Below are 20,940 nucleotides of genomic sequence, written 5' to 3' on the forward strand. Positions count from 1 at the left end.
CGTAGTTTCTGAAAATTATCATTCCACCCCTCATGTTTCAAATGGAGCATTTGGCAGAGTCCTGGAACCACAACCAGGAACCCTCTGGATCAACAATTCCCCAAGGAAGGAGGAACATTAGGCTGAAATGGTAAAGCCATGTCCTGTGTCAACCAGTTACCACACCCTGAAGTTGGGTCAACCCCATCCAGAGTCAGCAGGTGCCACAGGAGGTCAAGACAGATCTTGTCTTGTAGCTCCTTTCACAAGCAGAAGCAGCTCAATAGAATCTTCTTCAACCCTCTTACCTGATAGGGGAGCAGCCAAGCCAGGCTCTGTTCTTCCACATTGCCCTCCTGTCAAATGTCAGAGGTTAAGAAGGAGTCCCAGGAGGAATGTTCTGAGAAGATGATATGTTGTGTTTCCCCCTATTCTGGAAAGTGAGGAGGAAACTCCCCAAGAGTCCATTTACTAAGGGAATTCTTTGGCTCAACACTAATCTCCACTAGTAACAACAATGTATCAACACCAACCTCTTGACTCTAACTTCTGTTTATATAACCTGGAAAGAAATGTAGCACCTGCTCTGTGGATCCTGATTCCAATGAGTCATTGTGTTGAAGATCCACAACAGCAAGATCTTTTGTCTCAACTGATACATTTTATTTTTTCTCATTTAGTCTTATTCTATTAAGAGATTATAAAAATGGCTTAATTGGATATTTGATAAGTTATAGCTGTTAGTATATTTCATAACTGTGTATTATATAATATGAATCTATAAATTTATTCTATTCTATTTAAATATTGTTTATACTATTTATTTATTCTATTTAATTTTAATTATATTTCTAGGTAGGTTTACTTGTCATTTGTAATATCAACTGTAGTAGAGTTTCATATGAGAATGTTTATTTCTGTATATCGGGGGTCAATACCCTCTGGTTATAACATTAATAAAATTTACCATTATAAAATTTGTATAATTAATAAAACAAAGTTCATATAGCTTCTGTGTGCTGTTTTGATTAAACATCAGAACATGGGATGTGTTTATCAATAATATACAACTTAATCCATTTTACTTACTAGAAAGGCCTATGTTTCCTGAAGAGTACTTCATCATGTGGTGACCTTTAATTATTTGTCATATTTCTGTATGTCTGCATTTCTTAAAAGGTATTCTGGAAGAAGTCTATCAGGCACATGAAAAATGCTTCCACATGGACCACATATTTGTCCTGCATTTAGGTCCCATGATTTCAGGGAACCACCTGCCCTATTTATCCCTGTTTACCTAGCATCAAGAGTAGCTCCTGATAGGAGCAAGGCCCATAAATAATTGTTAAGTAAATGACAGGAATCAGTTTTTTAAGTGTGCAATACTTTCACTCATCTTTCTGAACCCATTCATTTCCTTTCTCTAAAATACATATAACAGCTTTATTGAGGTATGATTTTCACTTACTGTTGTAGATTGAACTATCTACCCTAGAAAAACAAAACCACATTCCTAATACCAGTCCTGTTGGCATGAACCTATTGTAAACAGCACCTTTTGAAGATGTTATTTTTTTTATTAAGGTGTGACCAACTGAATCAAGATGGGTCTTAATCCTATTTTTGAAGACCTTATAAAGACAAAGTCATGGGGAGAAGCAGGAAGTCAGCAGGAACACCCAGATATGAAAAGACAGGATATACCCTTGGGCTTGGAAAGTCAAGGAACCCAAGAATTTTCAGATTGCCAGCCAGCCAGAATGCTACAAACTCTTAGAGGAGGCAAGCCTTCTAACCTCTGAAACATTCAGCCAGTAAATTTCTGTTGTTAAGCCAACCTATTGTGTGGTATTTGTCATAGCAGCTGTGAAAACTAAGACACATATCATAAAATTAATTTAAATTGTAAAATTCATTCTTTTTAATACAGTCACAGAGGTGTGATAATGGTATCACTGTCAATTTTAGAACATTCTCATCACTAAAAGAAACTCTATAAATTAGCAGTCCCTCCCTATTTCTCTCCAAGTCCCCTAGTCCTATGTAAACTTTAGTGCTTTCTATCCCCAGAACTATACCTCTATTGGACAATTCATATGAATAAAATAATACAATATGAGGCATTTGGAAGAAAATATTATAGAATTATAGGGCATGAGTTGAATGATTTTAAGACAGCTCTTACAAGGCAGAGGAGTGTGTGGATGTGGGCAGATATTTAGATTGGGGAATGTAGCAAGGACACTTTCTTTAAGAGAGTCTTGAGGGGCAAGCTCTTTGTCTTGATTCTTAAGCCATTTAGATCTTCCACAGTTTTAATTTCCAAGAGCAAGTATTCATGGAGCATCCATTTACACTACTTTGGCTTGGTCTCAGTATTGTTTAACATAAGAGAATTATCTTGGCTTTAGTTATTAAGCCCTTTAATTTTTTTCCAACAAGATATCATTTTTATTTGTGTTATCTATATTATTTAGTGCCTCCTCATAATATATGACAATGATGTGTTGTTTCTGATTTTAAAACAAATGCTTCCAGTAATTCCCTATTATACTCTTGGATTTATTTAAGGGTTTTATAATTAGTGAGTTTTCTTTTCTATTATACTTTTTACCTTTATTTTTATTACATATTTATGTTTATTACTACATGCATATTGTGTTATTTGGAATATTCAATTAAATATTCATTATGGATTGCATCCTTTACTATTATAAAGTATACATCATCATTTCTTGGCTTTTTTTTTGTTTTTGGTTTTCCCTTTTTGTATTGCCCTATATTCATCTTTTGGGAGCACCCCCTCAAACTCTAAGTTGACATGGTTTAAGTCAGTTTATTCCACATGTGGCTCCAGGGTGGTGATACCTTCCAAGAGTGACTGGTCAAAGTATGAGTAACTGCAACAGGTATACAAATAGAAACAAAATCATAAAAGTGAGCCAGAGCACAGGGGAATTTGATCAAAGAGAAATAGACTCCAATTTTTTTTTTTGCTAAACTGGAAATTGATACTCCTAGAACCGATGATATTGGGTACATCCTGCCTTAGAAAGAAACCAATATAGATGTAAGCTTCAGAGAGAAGTAGATAGATCCTTACAACATTTCTGAGGAAATAGATCAAGTCACAACTTCAGTTATCAGTACCTTTTGACATTTAATCTATGTGATCCAATAATTACACTGCTTTGGGGTTGATTTGTGTTATTAACCACGAAAATTACCCATTCCAATACAAGCAGCAGTTTTTCTAGGGTCCTATTTTCCCCCTCAGTGTCAAAGATGTCTTCCACAGAACACATATCATTTTAAAATTCATCAAAAGACTTTGGTTAACTTCCAGAATTCTAAAAATGTTGACTCTGACAACCTTTGCTGGGCTTTTTTTTTTTTTTTTTTTGCTTTTATGGTGGGATAAATTTTCAGAGGCTCTTAATCCACCATTTTGCTGATATCCTATACAAGATTGTTTATCATAACATTGTTTATAACACAAAAAAAAAGAAGAAACATACAAAAGCTAGTCAACTCATTTAACAACATAGGAAGCCTTTAAAAATAATCATATATGGAAATATTTGTGATATTTTTATCATGACTCAAGATTTAAGAAAATAACTTAAGCAACATTTATTGCTCACTTTCACATGTCAAACATGTGGTACATGCATTGCATGCATAATTCCATTTTATTTTCACAACAATGCCATGAGGAAGATATTAAGATATCCATTTCACTGGTGATGAGACTGAAGCTTAAGGTTAAGTAGCTTTTCCAAGGTCAGAAAGGGAGCTAATGTCGGATCAAGTATCCAAACTGAGGTATGTATGACTCTAACAATGTCTCAATGACTAAAACCCTAATCCTCTAGATTTCCCCACTCCTTTCTTCCATGCAGCCCTAGAGGCTCTTGCATTTCCCTCAGAAGGTAGATATATCTATTTATCATAACTACTTAACTGTTAGACTTCCCATTAAAATATGGGCTTCCTAAAGAGATGCGCTACCTTGATCATTACAGTGTCTCTCAGATCAAGCACTCAACATGAATATAATAATTATTTTTGAATTATCAACATCAAACAAGTAAATGAGTTAATGGGCATATAAAATTTTTATTAGTTTTGTGGTTGGTAACATCATCAAAATTGTATTCAATGATAAAATGCACTACTGGCAGATGAGAGGAAAAAGCATTTGAATTGTCTGCATGATATTATTAGCATGAAACATTCTTCAGTATTCCTAACAAAATAGGAGATAGTAGGAGCTGCTCTACCTAAGGAAGTCTTAAGAAAGACTATTTGAGAGACAGATATAAATTATAATATGTGAGGTTTAGGGTGCAAACTATAAGGTGACTTAATATCTAAGAGACAGAAAATGCCTCTCTGGTGAAAAGGTGATGTTTAAATTGTGACCTAAATATAAATTGCCAGGGCAGCAAAAGAGAAAATTACCAACTGAGACAATATCACATGCAGTGCTACTGGGGTATGAAAAAATGTAATAAACTTGAGGTAAAAAAAGAGAGGGATATAAGAGGTGGAAAAGAAAATTGAAGTCTGAGGAGTAAGGAATGGTTCCCAAGGTTACATGGGGTCTTTATGTTATTTTAAGTATTTTGGATTTGCTTATAAAGATAGTGGAGGTCACTGAATGGGCTTAAACAGATAATTAACATTTCCACAATTGCATTTTTAAAAGAGCAACCTGGCTGCACCAATCCTGTAGAAATAAAAGAGACCACAAGAGGATACTATGAATAACTGTACACCAAAAAACTAGATAATGTAGATGAGATGGAGAAATTCCTAGAAACACACAACCTACCATGACCCTAGAAGAAATAGAGTACCTCAACTAGCCACAAGTGAAGAGATTGAAACAGGCATCAAAAACCTCCCAAAGTTGGGACCAGATGGCTTCATAGAAGTCTACCAACGATTCAATCTAAAACCAATCTTTCACAAGCTCTTCCAAAATAATTGAACAGGAAAGAATACTACCAAAGTAGTTCTATGAAGCCAACATCACTCTAATACCAAAGCCAGACAAAGATACTATAAGAAAAGAAATTTACAGACCAATATCTTTAATGAATATAGATGCAAAATATTACAAACAGAATCCAAAGGCACATTAAAATAATTATACACCATGATCAAGTAGGTTTTATCCCAGGTATACAAGAGTGGTTCAATACAAGAAAATCAATTAATGTAATAAACTTCAATGATAAATTGAAGAAGAAAAATCACATGACAATCTGAATTGATTATATAAAATGCATTAGACAAAATACAGCATCCTTTCTTGATAAAAATATTCCACAAGATGGGAATAGGAGGAAGCATTCTCAATATGGTAAAGTACATATATAGAAAGGCTACAGCTAGCACTGTACTCAATGATGGAAGACTGAGGGCTTTCTCACTGATCAGGAGCAAGACAAGGATGCCCAATGTCACAACTGTTAGTCAATATTGTTCTAGAAGCTCTAGCTAAAGCAATTAGGCTAGATAAAGAAATTAAAGAATCCCAAATAGAAAAGGAAGAAGTTAAACTTTCCCTATTCACTGATGATATGATCCTATATTTTGAAAACCCTTAAAAGTCCACAACAAAGTGACTAGAATAGGTGAGTTCAGCAAAGTTGTGGGATACAATAATACTATGCAAAAATTAATAGTATTTCTATACAATACTGATGAGCAATCTGAGAAGAAAATCAGAAAAAAAATTTCTGTTACAACAGCAACTAAGAGAATAAATATTGAAGAGTAAACTTAACTGAGGACATAAAGGACCTATATTCAGAATGTTACAAAACATTGCCTAAAGGTACTGAAGAAAACTTAAATGGAGATTTCCATGTTCATGGACTGGAAGACTAAATATTAAGATGTCAATTCTTCCCAAACATATTTACAGATTCAATGCTATCCCAATAAAAATCCTAACAGACTTGTTTGCAGAAATAGAAAAACCAACTATCAAATTTATTTGGAAGGATAAGGGGCCCTGAATAGCCAGAAATGTCTTTTTAAAAAAGAATAATGAAGTTGGAAGATTCTCATTTTCCAACTTTAAAACATTTTACTCACCTACAATGGTAAAAACAGCATGGAACTGGCATAAAGACAGAGAGATCGACCAATGGAACCAAACTGAGAACTCAGAGATCGCCCTCACATCTACAGTCAAGTGATTTTTGAAAAGGCTGTCAAGCCCTCCCAGCTGAGTCAGAACAGTCTATTCAATAAACGGTTCTGGGAGAACTGGCTATCTGTAATCAAAAGAAAGAAAGAAGACCCTTATCACACACCTTATACAAAAATTAACTCAAAATGGATCATGGACCGAAATATAAAATTGATAACCATAAACTCCTAAATGAAAATGAAGGAAACCATCTTCAAGATTTTGTGGTAGGCAACAGTTTCTTAAACCTTACAACCAAAACATGAGCAACAAAAGAAAAAAAATAGATAAATGGGTCTTCTTCAAAATTAAGCAATTTTGCATCTCAAAGAACTTTGCCAAAAGTTTGAAAAAGCAATCCACTTAATGGAAGAAAATATTTGGAAATCACATATCCAATAAAGGTTTAATATCCCTGATATACAAAGAGATGCTAAAATTCAGTATTAGAAAGGCAAACTACCTGATTAAAAACAGGCAAAAGACCTGAATAGACAATTATCCAAAGAAGAAACACAAATGGTGAAAAAACACATGAAAAAATGTTCAACTTCACTAGCTGTAACAGTTTGATACAGTTATGAATTCCACAAATAGATACTGGATTATGTTTGTAAACTGGTCTGTACCTAGGCATGATAAAATTATGATTAGGGCTTTGATTGGGCCATGTCAGTAGGGCATTGGTATGGCGAAGAACAGAGTTGGAGCATTTTGATGTTGAGGTTTTTAATGTTGGAGTTTTGATGTTGGAGTCTGATGCTGAAGTCTTCTTTATTTATTAATTTTTTACACTTTTTAAATTAAAATTAATAGATCACAAAGACCATTACATTAAAAAACATAAAAAACACAAAAAACATAAGAGCTTCCCATATGCCTCACTCCGCACCCTTCAAACCATTATTTCTGTAAATTGTATTTTTTGAAAATAAATACATCACAAAAAAGTTACATTAAAAAATATAAGAGGTTCCCATTACCCCAACCCCCCACAACACTTCTCCCACACCAACAACCTCCTTCATCATTGGGGCACACTCATCGCACTCGGTAAACACATTTTGAAGCACGGCTGCATCACATAGATAATAATTTACCCTGTAGTTCACACTCTACCCCAGTATATTCAGTGGGTTATGGCAGGATATAAAAAGTCCAGCATCTGACCCTGCAATATCATTTAGAACAACTCAAAGTCACCAAAATGACCCCACATCACATCTCTTCTAACCTTTCCCTGCCCTCAGCAACTACTGTGGCCACTTTCTCCACCTGAATACTACAATTTATTCTATTACTAATCACAATACTTTTATACTAGAATATTATTAAGTCCACTCTAATCCATATTTTATTCCTCCATCCTGTGGCCCCTGGGATGGTGATGTCCCACTCCACCTCTAGATCAAGAGGGGGCTTAGATTCCACATGGATGATGCATGCAATTCCTCTGCTTGCAGTTGTTGGCATTCTTAATTCCCTGGTGTGGTGGTTCACCATCTTCACCTCCCTGATAGATGACCTGGGTAAGTCCAATGAACCAGAGAGTAGGAGTTGCAACTCTGCTGAGGCTCAGGGTCCAGATAGCACATGGGCAGTCCAGAGATTCACATCCTCAGAGTATGCACCATCCCTAGCACCAACCACATGTTCAGTAAAAGTGGCAGAAGAGGCATGTGTAGGAAGGTCACATCTGAGTCCAGCTCCATCACACTCAGGAGCATAAATTCCAAAGTAGGGCCCTCTGACATGGCACAGAACTCTAAATCCATCTGCCATGATCATATACCCTGTGGATCTCCATAGCCTTCAGAAGAACCAGAACCTAGGGTAGTATTCACTTTGGCTTTCTCTGGGATTCTGCTGATGTGTTCACAAGCATGACACCTCTGATGACCTCCCGGCTCTTTTTGGAAGACTCTTAGACATTTAAACTCATTTGTCTTTGCCATTTCCCACTTTTATTCTAGGCCAAAAAGCAGTTTTTAACACCTGATCCAACATGTAGGCTGAGATATTCTGCTGGCCAGTGCTGACCCTTTTATTCAAGTTCTCTTTCTAGTTGCAATACCAGTTAGTGATTGGTAGTAATCCCTCAGCACTAGGGAGACTCATCCCCGGGAGTCATGACCATGCTGGGGGTAAGGTAATGCATTTACATGCTGAGTTTGGATTAGAGAGTGGCCACATTTAAGCAACATGGAGGCTTTGAGGAGGTAACTCTTAGGCACCCAGCAGCTCTAGGCCTAGTTCATATTTCAGGCACACAGGCTCATAAACATAGTCATCAGTATCAAGGGCTCATTATTGGGCCATCTTTCCTTGTTGGTCTTTGCCATTCCCATTGGGAGATTATTGTTGTTCCATTGGGGAATGTGACAGAGCTCCCCCAGGTAGGAACTCAGCACTCCCTCAATTGGAGTTTGTAACTGTAACTACTATAAAAACCCCAGAATATATCAGAACATTTTTATGTCCCCTATATACATGCCCTGGAGAACTCCCCCAACTTATGCGACCCCCATCAATAACACCACAGACCAGTGTTCCTCTTCTGCCAATAGTTGAACCTCTCTGTCGTCCAAACTTCCTTCAACAATGAAGTCTAATATATTGCCAAATTCAATTAATAGGAAATTTAAACATAGTGATCGCTTTAAAAGTTTATAAATAGAATACATAATAATTTAGAAATACTAAAATAAAGTAAAAATAATTGGTGTATTAATAAAATGAAAAATATTATAAAGCTTTGTTTCAAACATTTTGCCTTTCATCACTGTAATAGGTATTGCCCGGTATGTACAGTGGCAAGGCACTTTCTTTCATTACTTCTTCAGTATCTACATCCTTTCTTTTTTTCCCCTAATGCTTAATTTTGTCTTCAAAAAAAATTTAAATCATAGTAATTCACCTACACAATACAGGGAACTCCCATATATCTAACATCAAACCCTTTTCCCCTTTCCCAAGCAATGATCATTTTACATGTTCATGTTTTATTTGCTGCAGCTGAGGTACAGATTTTGAAACATAGCTATCAAACATGGTTTCATTTTGGTTTACATTATGGTTTTTATTTTAGACTGTACAAATTTCTAAATTTTTAGCTTCCTTATATTTTACATTATAGTTTACATTTTAGCTTATAGACTTTTATACACGTCCTATATCCATCATTGCATGATCTTGTGGAGCACTTCCATTGTCCCCCAGTTGCCGTGCTTCCATCTATTCCATAGCTCTCTCTCCCTCCCCTCAGGGACAATAGTGACAATCAATTTTCACTACTTGAGGGACCAGATTTACAGATACTACAACAATGCTGAGGGCTTGACATACTAGATTGTCCTAACTAATTGGGAGCCACCGATTCTCTTGAGAGACACAATTCCCTCTATTTTGGAACATCAGGTCTCCCCAGGTTGTGGGTACACTTTCACACTCATTGTATGGGTCTCCACCCAATGATATAACACACTATGACAAAACGAGCACTCACTCCCTAGAAGCTTGTCCCTGTATGAGATGCCCCCCTTAAGCACCTTAAACACATAATCCTCCCTTATTATATTTTCTAAAGAGTTTTCTCAACATTATAGCTTCAAACTTATACCTGACATTTTCCCATATTCAACTGTTCCCCCCAGACCTTCCCCAAATTCCTTGGGCCATCTGACACTTACACCCAACCCTAGCCCCACTCAGGCCCCACCCAAAGGTATTCCCATGCCCTATCTTGTCCTTTCCCTGTTACAAATACTTACGTCCAACTTATCATAGATTTTACCCATGTAAGCATTAGCTTGCAACCTTCCTCTCCCCCACAAATTCCTTTAAGTCTATCTTCCAGTCTCTAGATCTCTGAGGCAACTTAGTTTGCTGGTTTCATATCAAAGAGTTCATACAGTATTTGATCTTCAATGTCTGGCTTGCTTCACTCAACATAAGGTCCTCAAGATTAGTCCATGTTATCACATGTGCTTGTACTGTATTCCTTCTTTTTTTTTTTTATTCCTTCTTATAGTTGAGTAGTATTCCATTGTATGTATATTCCACATTTTATTTATCCATTCATCTGCTGATGGGCTTTTGGGTTGATTCCATGTTTTGGCAGTAGTGAATAATGCTGCTATGAACATTGATATGCATATATTGGTTTGTATCCTTATCTTCAGTTCTTCTGGGTATATACCCAGCAGTGGAATTGCTGGGTCACAAGGGAAATCTATAGCCAACTTTTTGAGACCACCAATCTGTCCTCCAAAATGGCTGGACCCTTCTGCATTCCCACAAGCAGTGGATGAGTGTTCCCATTCCTCCACATCCTTTCCAGCACTTGTAATCTTCTGTATTTTTGATAGCTGCCAGTCATATGTGAGTAAGATTGTATCTCATTGTAGCTTTGATTTAATCCCTAAGTCCCTGCTTGATTTTTTTTATCGATCAATTCTACTATGTTTTATTTCAGAAGTACTGTGTTCCAAATGATTAATTCTTTCCTCTGCGTCTTCAAATCTACTATTATTTGCTGAGAGTGTATTTTTTTATTTCTTGGATTGTGCTGTTCATCCCCATCATTCTGTTATCTTTTTGTGCATGATTACAATTTCTTCTGTATGCTCTGCAAGTGTTTCCTTAATATACTGAATCTCTTCCTTCACTTTATTGAATTGGTCCATGATACATGTTTTGAGAGCTTTAATTATTTGTTTGGTTTTCCACTTTTCTTCCTTATTTTTTATTTGTTCATTGGACTGGGCCATGTTTTCCTGATTAATGGTATGGTCTGTAGATTTTTGTTGCTGTCTGGTCATCATTTTATCTTGTTGAGTTTATTCATTTATTCAGTTGATTAGCTCCTTCATCTTGGAATTTAATTGATGTAACTAGAAAATGACCTTGAATAAAAGGGTCAACTTGGACCAGCAGACTATCTCAGTCTACATATAATACCAGGAGTTAAAAATGCTTTTTGACCTGAATAAAATGGGAAAATGGAAAGGACAAATGAGTTTATATGGCTATGAGTCTCCAAAAAGAGCTGGGAGGGAAACGGACTTTGGCCCAGTGGTTAGGGCATCCGTCTACCACATGGGAGGTCCGTGGTTCAAGCCCCGGGCCTCCTTGACCCATGTGGAGCTGGCCCATGTGCAGTGCTGATGCACGCAAGGAGTGCTGTGCCACACAGGGGTGTCCCCCGTGTATGGGAACCCCACGCGCAAGGAGTGTGCCCCGTAAGGAGAGCCACCCAGCGCGAAGGAGGGAGCAGCCTGCTGAGGAATGGCGCCATCCACGCTTCCTGTGCCGCTGATGACAACAGAAGCGGACAAAGAAACAAGACGCAGCAAAAAGACACAGAAAAAACAGACAACCGGGGGAGGGGAAGGAAATTAAATAAATAAATAAATAAAAATCTTAAAAAAAAAAAAAAGAGCTGGGAGGTTATCAGAGAGGTTGCTCTTATGCACACCTCAGCAGAGTCCCAGAGACAGATAAATTAGATATGACCCCAGGTATTGGTTCTTCTGAGTGCTACAGAGACCCACAGGTTTTATGGTCATGGCAGATTGAGTTCAGTGCCATCTCAGTCGTCCCTACTTGGGAGTTTGTGTTTCTGTGTGATGGAGCTGGACTCAGATGTGATCTTTGTCCACAAGCCTCTCCTGTTACTTTTACCAGAACTGTAGTTGGTGCTGGGGTTTAATGTATACCCAGGGGACCTGAATCTCTGGACTGACCATGTGATAGTCAAGCCCTGAGCCTCAACAGACTTGCAGGTCTTACACCCTGGTTTATTGGACTTATCTCACTCAGCTAACATGGAGGTGAAGAAGGCCAACCACCACACCAAGGAGCCAAGAGCGCCTGAAACTGAAAGCAGGAGAATTGCATCCAGCATCCATGTGGAATCTAAGCCCCCTCTTGATATAGATGTGGAGTGGACACAACCATTCTAAGGCCCATAGGATGGAGGAATAGAGTATGGATTAGAGTGGTCTTACTGATATTCTATTCATGAACTATTGTGATTAGTAATCAAAGAAAATGTGGCATTGGTGTGGAGAAAGTGGCCATGGTGGCTGCTGGGGGTAGGGAGTGGGATAAAGAGATGTGATGTCGGGGCATTTTTGGGGGCTGCAGTTGTCCTGGGTGGTGCTGCAGGGACAGTTATCAGTCATTGTATGTCCTCCCATGGCCCACTGTGTGGACTATGGGAGAGTGTGGGTTATGGTGTGGACCATTGACCATGAGGTGCAGTGGTGGTCAGAGATATATTCACCAAATGCAATGAATGTCTCATGATGATGGAGGAGTTTGTTGTTATGGGGGGAGAAGTGGGAAGAGGGGAGTGGGGGTTATATGGGGACCTCATATTTTTTTAATGTAACATTAAAAAAACAAATGAAGACCAAAAAATAGTTGTTGTTTTTGTGCATGTGCTAAGGCTTTTCTTTGTCCCTATGTTCTTCTTATTCTATTTCCTTGTTGTTGGCTAAGTTCCCTTGAAGGAAAATATTAGGGACAGAGAAAGTAAATGAGGTAAGAAAATAAAATGTAGTAGTAGTATTGCTAGTGAATGTTAGCAGAAGAACCATTTGAGATCTGGGAGAATGGATATTGAACTCACATAAGCTGTGTATAGTTATAACCTAAAAAAATGGAGTACCTGTAATGAGATAGTAAATTGAATATGGGGAGAAATATAGTATGAATTAAAAGGCCAGTATGGTGAGGAGAGAGGGAAAGAGAAAAGATAGGATAGTAAAGAGTGAATAAAATAGAAAACAGATTAGAGATATTAGAGATAAAATGTCAGAAATATTGGGGGCTAAACAAAGAGAGGTGGAATGTAACAAAAACAATTAAGGATAGAGGATAGAATGATGTAAAGGAAAGGGCATAGTGTTAGTAGCCAAAATCAGTACACAGAGAAGAGAGGAAACTGAAGATGAAGAAGCACAGCAAATAAGAAATGTTGCCTGCAGCACCTAATATAAAAAAAGGAAAAAGGAGGGGAAAAAACTCAAAAAAGCAAGCAAAAAAAAAAAAGAGGGAAAAAAGGGCCATGGGAAGATAAAGAGGAAAGAAAAACAAGAAAACAAACCAACAAAAAAGACCGGATGAGGCCTCAGGCAAGTATTCCTCTTTGCAATTGAATAAACTGCTTAGGAGTCTGACCTTCCCCCTTTCTCCCTTCTTCACTTCCCTCTCTCCTAGGGCCACAGCAAGGCTGCATGAGGGCTCCTGTAGGAAATCCAAATGGGTCCCTGGTGAACCAATTCACCACAGAAAATAATGTCTCTTAATTTCTTGAGAGAGAGCACCCACCCCTGCCAGGAACCCTAAATATTCTATTGGAAGCCTGCATAGCACATCCTACTGTCCCTCTCTCTTAGGTGTGCTACAGGGGGGCTAGTTAATTTTTTGACTCTATTTTCTTCCAGACCAAGTTTCCTATCCCAGGGCAGTTAGGTAAATCAGGGTCTCTCAGCAGATTCACCTCTTCTCTTTTCTTAGGCTCTCCTTAAGTCAGGTGATATGCTCCTCCAAACTCAGTAAAAGGGGGTGACCAGAAAATTGAACCTGCACTCTTTGGGCCCCTCTGAACATCCTGCCTACACTCTCCCAATCCTGGAGTTAGTCCAAGACCAGAGAGGTAGGGCAATGCCAGATTTCTGGGAGTGCTGGGCTTGGGAAACAAAGGCCTGGGAGAATGTGGACTTGGGGTATGTAGGTCTGTGAAATGTGGGTTGAGGGGTTTGGGCACCATGGGCTTGGGGTTCATGTATTTGGGAAACATGGGGCTTGGGAATGCTGCCACATGACCAGCAGCTCTCCTGGAGTGCTATGCCCTCAGCCCTAGGGGGAAGGGATTTACCTTCCCATGACTTCCAAGTTCAGTATTAGAAACTCACAGTTTTACCTTGAGCAAACACTAATTCTGCTGCAGCCTCTCCAGATCAATGTCCAGACACCCCCTGCCATGTAGGTTCCTGAAACACCCTGCTCCAGCAGAATTCTGTCACCATACAGCCTGTCCTTTGCAGGGGAGATGATGACAGTGTACTTACTTGTATGCCATCTTGCCCCACCTCCTGATGCTTAAGTCTCAAGCTGGAGCCCCAGGAAGTAAGCACACAGAGGAAAGAGAAGCAAGCCCCAAGCAGAGAGGAACACTGAGTCTAGAAAGAAGCAAGCCCTGGGAAGAGAGGAACCCAGGAAGGCTGAGCCCTGACAGACATCAGCAGTCATATTGCTCCAATACGTGGAAATAGACTTTGGTGAGGGAAGTAACTTATGCTTTATGGCTTGGTGTCTGTAAGCTCCTACACAAAATAAATTACCCTTTATAAAAGTCAGCAGATTTCTTGTATTTTGCATCAGCACCCCTTTGGCTGGCTAATACACTAGTGATTAGGAAAATGGACATCAAAACTACAATGAGATATCGTTTCACTCCTATTAGAATGGCTACTATTAAAAAGTTGAAAAACTAAAAGTATTGGAAAGAATGAGGCTAGATAAGAAAGCTTATTCTTTGTTAGTGGGCATGTAGAATGGTACAGCCACTCTGGAGGACTGTTTGGCATTTCCCAAGGAATTTGAATATACACTTGCCACGTGACCTAACAATATAACTACTAGGTATACAGAAGAATTGAGAAAAGTGACATGAACAGAAATCTACACACAGATGATCATAGTGTTATTATTCACAGCTGTCAAAAGATGGAAACATCCCAGGTGTCCATCAACCAATAAATGGTTAAATTGTGTAAACACACATTGGACTATTATGCAGCTGAAGAAGAAATGAAGTCATGAAGTGAATGACAATATGAATAAACCTGGAGGGCATTATGTTGCGTTAGGAAAGCCAGACAAAAAAGGACAAATACTATATGACTGTGCTATTATGAGCTAAATATATTGTGTAATCTCATTGAGTTAATAATTAGAATATAGGTCATCAGAAACTAGAATAAGGGTAGAGAATGGAAAGCTGGAGGTTAATCAGAGCAGAATTGGTAAAAAGGTAGTTTGTAATTCTTTAGAAATGAATAGAAGTGTTGAAAGCACATCATAGTATTTTTAACTAGCATAGATAAGGGTATGACAGTGATTGAAAGGGGAAGTCTAAGGACAAGTATATTAGTAGCAGGAAAGCTAAAAAACTTAACATGGAAGTGTATAACAGTGAAACCTCATGTCAAATACAATCATGAGTAATAATGCATATTTAAGACTGTTGTTAAAAAATACAAATACTAATAAACTAAAGAGAAAGAAACAAAATAGCAACTATGTACAGCAGAAGCACAGAGAGATTGAGAGGTGATTATTTTGTTTCCTTATTATTATTGATTTAATGAAAATACTTTCATACTGATTGAAGTAATGAATGCAATGCACAACTATGTGATTGTATCAAATAACATTGTGCACTTTGGATGGATTTATGCTTTATTAAAATGTATCAATAAAATTGATTTGTTAAAAAATGTATCAAAGACATAAATATAAGAATCAAAACTGTAAATCTCCTAGAAGAAATATTAGGGAAGTATCTTCAGGACCTTGTTTTAAGCAATGGCTTCTTTGATGTAACACCAAAAGCATGAGTAAAAAAAGGAAAATTAGATGACTAGGATGTCATCAAAATTTAAAGCTTTAAGCATCAAAGAACTTCATCATGAAAAGAAAAGGACAGCCTGCAGAACAGGAGAACATATTGGGAAATGATATATCTGATAATATTCAGAATATATATATGGAAATCCTACAATTGAATAACAAAAGATAAACAACCCTATTAAAAATTGGCAAAAGATTTGAATAGTCTTTACTCCAAAGAGGATATACAAATGACCAAAAGTACATGAAAAGATGTTAAAAATCATTAGCCATTAGGGAAAACAAACCATAACCACAATGAAATACCATTTCACACACATATAGAATGACTAATATTTTAAAAATGGGAAATAACAAATATTGGAAAGGATTCAGAGAACTAGAACCACTTATTCATTGTGGGTGGGACTGTAAAATGGAGCAGATGCTGTGGAAAATGGTTTTTTATTTCTGCAGAAAATGGTTTGCCAGTTTCTCAGAAAGTTATGTACAGATTTGCCATAAGACTTGACAAGCCAACTTCTAGGTATAAACCTCAAATAACTAATAGCTGGGACTCAATTGGTTATTTGCACACCAATGTTTAGAGCAGCATTAATCATAATTCCTAAAAGACAAAAGCAACCTGTGTCCATCAAGAAATGAGTGAATAAACAAAATGTGGTATATCCATACAATGGCATATTATCTAAGAATGAAGTTCTGATACTTGGTACACTATGGATGAACATTGAAGACATCATTTAGAGCGAATTAGGCCAGACCAGAAGGAAAAATATTGTATGCTCTAACGGATATGAAATAATTAGAATATGCAAATTAGTAGACTCTGAAACAGGAATATGTTTTACCAGGTACCTAAAATTTGTTTAACTAGTTTCTCTTTTGGGTGATATACAGATTTAGTAAAAAACAGTGGTGTTGATAACACAACATTTTGAATGTAATTAACACCACTAAAATATATAGTTGAATGTGGTTGAAATAGTTTTAAATATTTTAAAAACCCTAAGACTGTACAACATAAACAGTGAACCCTAATGTAAACTATGGACTCTAGTTAATAGTACAATTATAGTAATATTCTTTCATCAGTTGTAACAAAGGAACCACACTACTAATGCAAAGTGTTAACAATAAGGAAAACTGTATGGAGGGTAATATATGGAAACTGTATTTCATGTATGAATGTATATATGTTTCTACAAGTAAAAGAAAGAGAGGAAGGAAGAGAAAGAGGGAGGGAAGAAAATGAATGAGATGACAAATGCAATACATGATACTGGATGGGATCTAAGAATGAGGAAGCTCAAAAGAACATTATTGAGACATAAAAAATATTAGAGCGTACTCTGTTTTCACTGGGTGCAATGTTCTATATATGTCTGTTAGGTCTAGTTGGTTTACTGTACCATTCAAGTCCACTACTTTCTCATTGATCTACTGCCTAGATGTTTTGTCCATTATTGTGAGTGGTATATTAACTTCTCATACTATTTCTGTAGTACCATTAATTTATCCTTTCAAATGTGTCAGTGTTTGCATCAAATTTTGTGGCTCTGCTGGTAGATGCATATATATTTAAACTATTCCATCCTTTTATTGAATTGTCTGCTTTATCAGTATATAATGACTATATGTATCCCTTGTGATAGTTTTGTCTTAAAGTCTATTTAATATGATATTAGTATAGCCACCACAGCTCTCTTTTAGTTATTCCTGGTGTGGTATATTTTTTCCCATCATTTCAACCTCAACCTACTTGTATTTTTTAATTTAAGGTGAGTCTCTTGCAGACTGCATATAGTTGGGTCATGATTTATTATCTATTCTGCAAATCTCTACCTTTTGGCTAGAGGGTTTTATCCATTGACATTTAAGTCACTACTGATAAAAAAAGGACAATCTTCTGCCATGTTTCTATTTAGCCTCTGAAGGTCTTACATAACAGTCTCTTCAACAAATGGTGCTGGGACAACTCGATATCCATAACAAAAAGAATGAAAGATGAGCCCTATATCACCCCCTTAAAGAACCAACTCGAAATTGATCAAAGACCTAAATATAAAAGCCAAGACCATAAAAATCCTAGAAGATAATGTAGGGAAATATCTACAAGCCCTTGCAGTAGGTGGCAGTCTTGAAAACCTTATACCCAAAGCTTAAGCAACTAAGGAAAACACAGATAAATGAGACCTCTTAAAAAATAAACACTTCTTCAGCAAAAAGGACAGTGTGAAGAAGGTAAAAAGGCAGCCTACTCAATGGAAGAAAATATTTGGTAATCACACATCTGACAAGGGTCTAATATTCATTATATATAAAGAGATCCTGCAACTCAACAATACTCAAATGACCTGATTAAAAATTGGCTGAAAAACTTGAATAGGCATTTTTCTAAAAAAAGAAATACAAATGTTGAAGAAACACATGAAAAAAATGTTCAACATCACTGGCTATTAGGGAAATGCAAATCAAAGCTACAATGAGATATAATTTCACACCTACTAGAATGGCCATAATTAACAAAACAGAAAACTGAAGGTGTTGGAGAGAATGTGGAGGGGCAGGAATGCTTATTCACTGTTGGTGGGAATGTAGAATCCCCACTGTAAGTCTGTTTAGTGGTTCTTAAGGAAGGTAGATATAGATCTACCATGCAAACCTGCAATACCACTACTAGGTATATAACCCAGAAGAACTTAGAGCAGTGAGATGGACAGACATCTGCACACCTATGCTCATAGTGACATTAATCACAATTGTCAAAAGATGGAATCAACTCAGGATTCCATCACATGGAATATTATTCAGCAGTAAGAAGTAATGAAGTCATGGAGCATATGACAACATGGATGAACCTATAGGACTTCATGTTGAATGAAGCAAGCCAGGCACAAAAGGACAAACATTGTATGATTTCATTATTATGAACTTTTAATAAATATAATGAGCAAAATCATGGAGTTAATAATAGCAAGAATATGTCACAGAAAATAGAACGTTGTTGCAGAATGGAAAGCTAAAATTTAGTCTTTGCAGAATGGGTAAAAATGTATTTTTAAATGTTTAGAAATGAATGAAAATGGTCAAAAAACATTTTAGGATTTATAATTCATTGCACTAGCATATGAGCATTATAGTGGTTTGTTTTTTGTTGATTTTTTCTTTTTTCAAGTAATGAAAATGCTCTAATATTGATTAAAATGATGAATGCACAACTCTGTGATTATATCACATGTCATTGTACACGTTAGTAAATTGTATGGTTTATGAACAAAACATAATAATATGGTGAGTTTGGGGGGAAATACACCAAATGTAAGATATATACTATAATTAGTAGTACTCTACTATGATGCTTTTTAATAATTTGTTACAAATGTTTCACAACAATGCAAGGTATTGGTGGTGGGTGATGTATGGGAACTCTGTGTGATGTTTTGCATGTTTATTTTCTAAGTTCACAACTTTTACTTTACACTTACTGTTTATAATTGTTCATGTAAGTATAACATACTCCAATAAAATTTTTAATGGAATAAAACAGCCTGTTAGAGAAAAATACGCAATTTAACATGAGGTTTTGAAGATTAGATGTCTGGGCTTAAAGAGAAAGCCAGGAGTCATTGTAAAGTCATATGCAAAGGTTATGGTAGTGGTGTAAATTGGCCAAATCCCACAGCTCCTCTGTGGTGAAATGGGCACTCAAACTCAGATTGTTCAGACTCTGAAATTCAAGCTCTAATTTATTCTCTTCTACTGAATCTCATTGACAGGGTCATGAACATAACCCAATGAGTTATTTAGTTACACTTCATTAAATGATTCCCCTTAGTAAGTCTCTCCTAAATGTTTCTTAATAATCATATCCCATTCAGTCATAGAGTTTCCCCCAAATATTTTCCAGTGCTGCCTTTACTTCCTTGTTCCTCAGAATATAGATGAGTGGGTTAAGCATGGGGATCACCACGATGTAGAAGAAGGAAACAAACTTGCCCTGGTCCTTGGATCTACTCTTGGCTAGCTGCAGATACATGAAAATGATGGTTCCATAGAAGATGATGACCACCATTAGGTGGGAAGAGCAGGTCCCAAATGCTTTATGTCTTCCAATGACTGACTTGGTCTTCAAAACTGCTTGTACCCATAGGAGATTAGGATAAGTGACAAAGGCACCACCAGGAATAATACACTAGCCACAAAGAGCTCAGCCTGGTTGAATGTGGTGTCCACACATGTCAACCTGATGAGCACAGGGACCCCACAGAAGAAATGATCCACCTGGCGATGACCACAGAAAGGCAGGTGAAGGGTGAGTGTGGACTGAATCAATGTGGTGGCCACTCCACTGAGCCATGCCATAGAGGCCAAGACGTGGCAGAGCCAAGGATGCATGAAAAAGTATAACGTAAAGGATGACAAACAGCAAGGTAGCAATCATAGAACATCACAGCCAGGATTCCCTCAGTGTAGACCAGTGCAAGGGAGACATAGAGTTGAATCACACAGTGTACATATGCGATTGACTTATTGGAGCCCTAGAGTTGATTAGAAGCTGGGGAATGATACTGCTTGTGAAGCAGAGGCCCAGGAAGAAGTGGGAGAGGAAAAAGTACATAAGAGTGTGGAATTTAGAGTACAGGATGGACACCAAGATGATAGCAGTGTTGCCTAGAAAGGTCATGAGGTAAAGGAACAAGATGATTCCAAAGAGAATCAGCTCTAACTGAGGCTTGTCTGAAAAACCTATCAGAATGAATCCAGAGGAGGCACTCTCATTGGTCCACTGCATTACTCTTGCTTTTATCTTTCACTTCTGAAAGATGAAATCATATCATGTATTAACCTCAGGGATTTTATGACAAATCCATGACAATTAAGATTTAGTGCTGGCTTAAAATATGAGTGGTTATAATCCTATTATCAAATTTCAGTAAGTAAAGGAAAATTCCTTGAAAGGTATGCAAAGATCTTTCCTAAATTATAATTAAAATAAACTAAGGTTTTGTAATATATTACAAAACCTAGCATTCAGTATGCTTTTAAGATTATTCACAGTTTTAGAATTTTATTAAAGAAAAGAACTTTTAAACCTCCTATAAAAGAAA

The 20,940-nt window shown here is 37.0% G+C and overlaps 1 pseudogene; it reads right to left on the reverse strand.

The window, feature by feature from the left end:
* Positions 1-19,706: 19,706 nt before the first annotated feature.
* Positions 19,707-20,624, reverse strand: LOC105747062 (olfactory receptor 2G2-like; annotated as a pseudogene).
* Between the last annotated feature and the right edge of the window lie 316 nt (positions 20,625-20,940).

Source organism: Dasypus novemcinctus, chromosome 29 (genome assembly GCF_030445035.2).
Source record: "Dasypus novemcinctus isolate mDasNov1 chromosome 29, mDasNov1.1.hap2, whole genome shotgun sequence".
Lineage (NCBI taxonomy): Eukaryota > Metazoa > Chordata > Mammalia > Cingulata > Dasypodidae > Dasypus > Dasypus novemcinctus.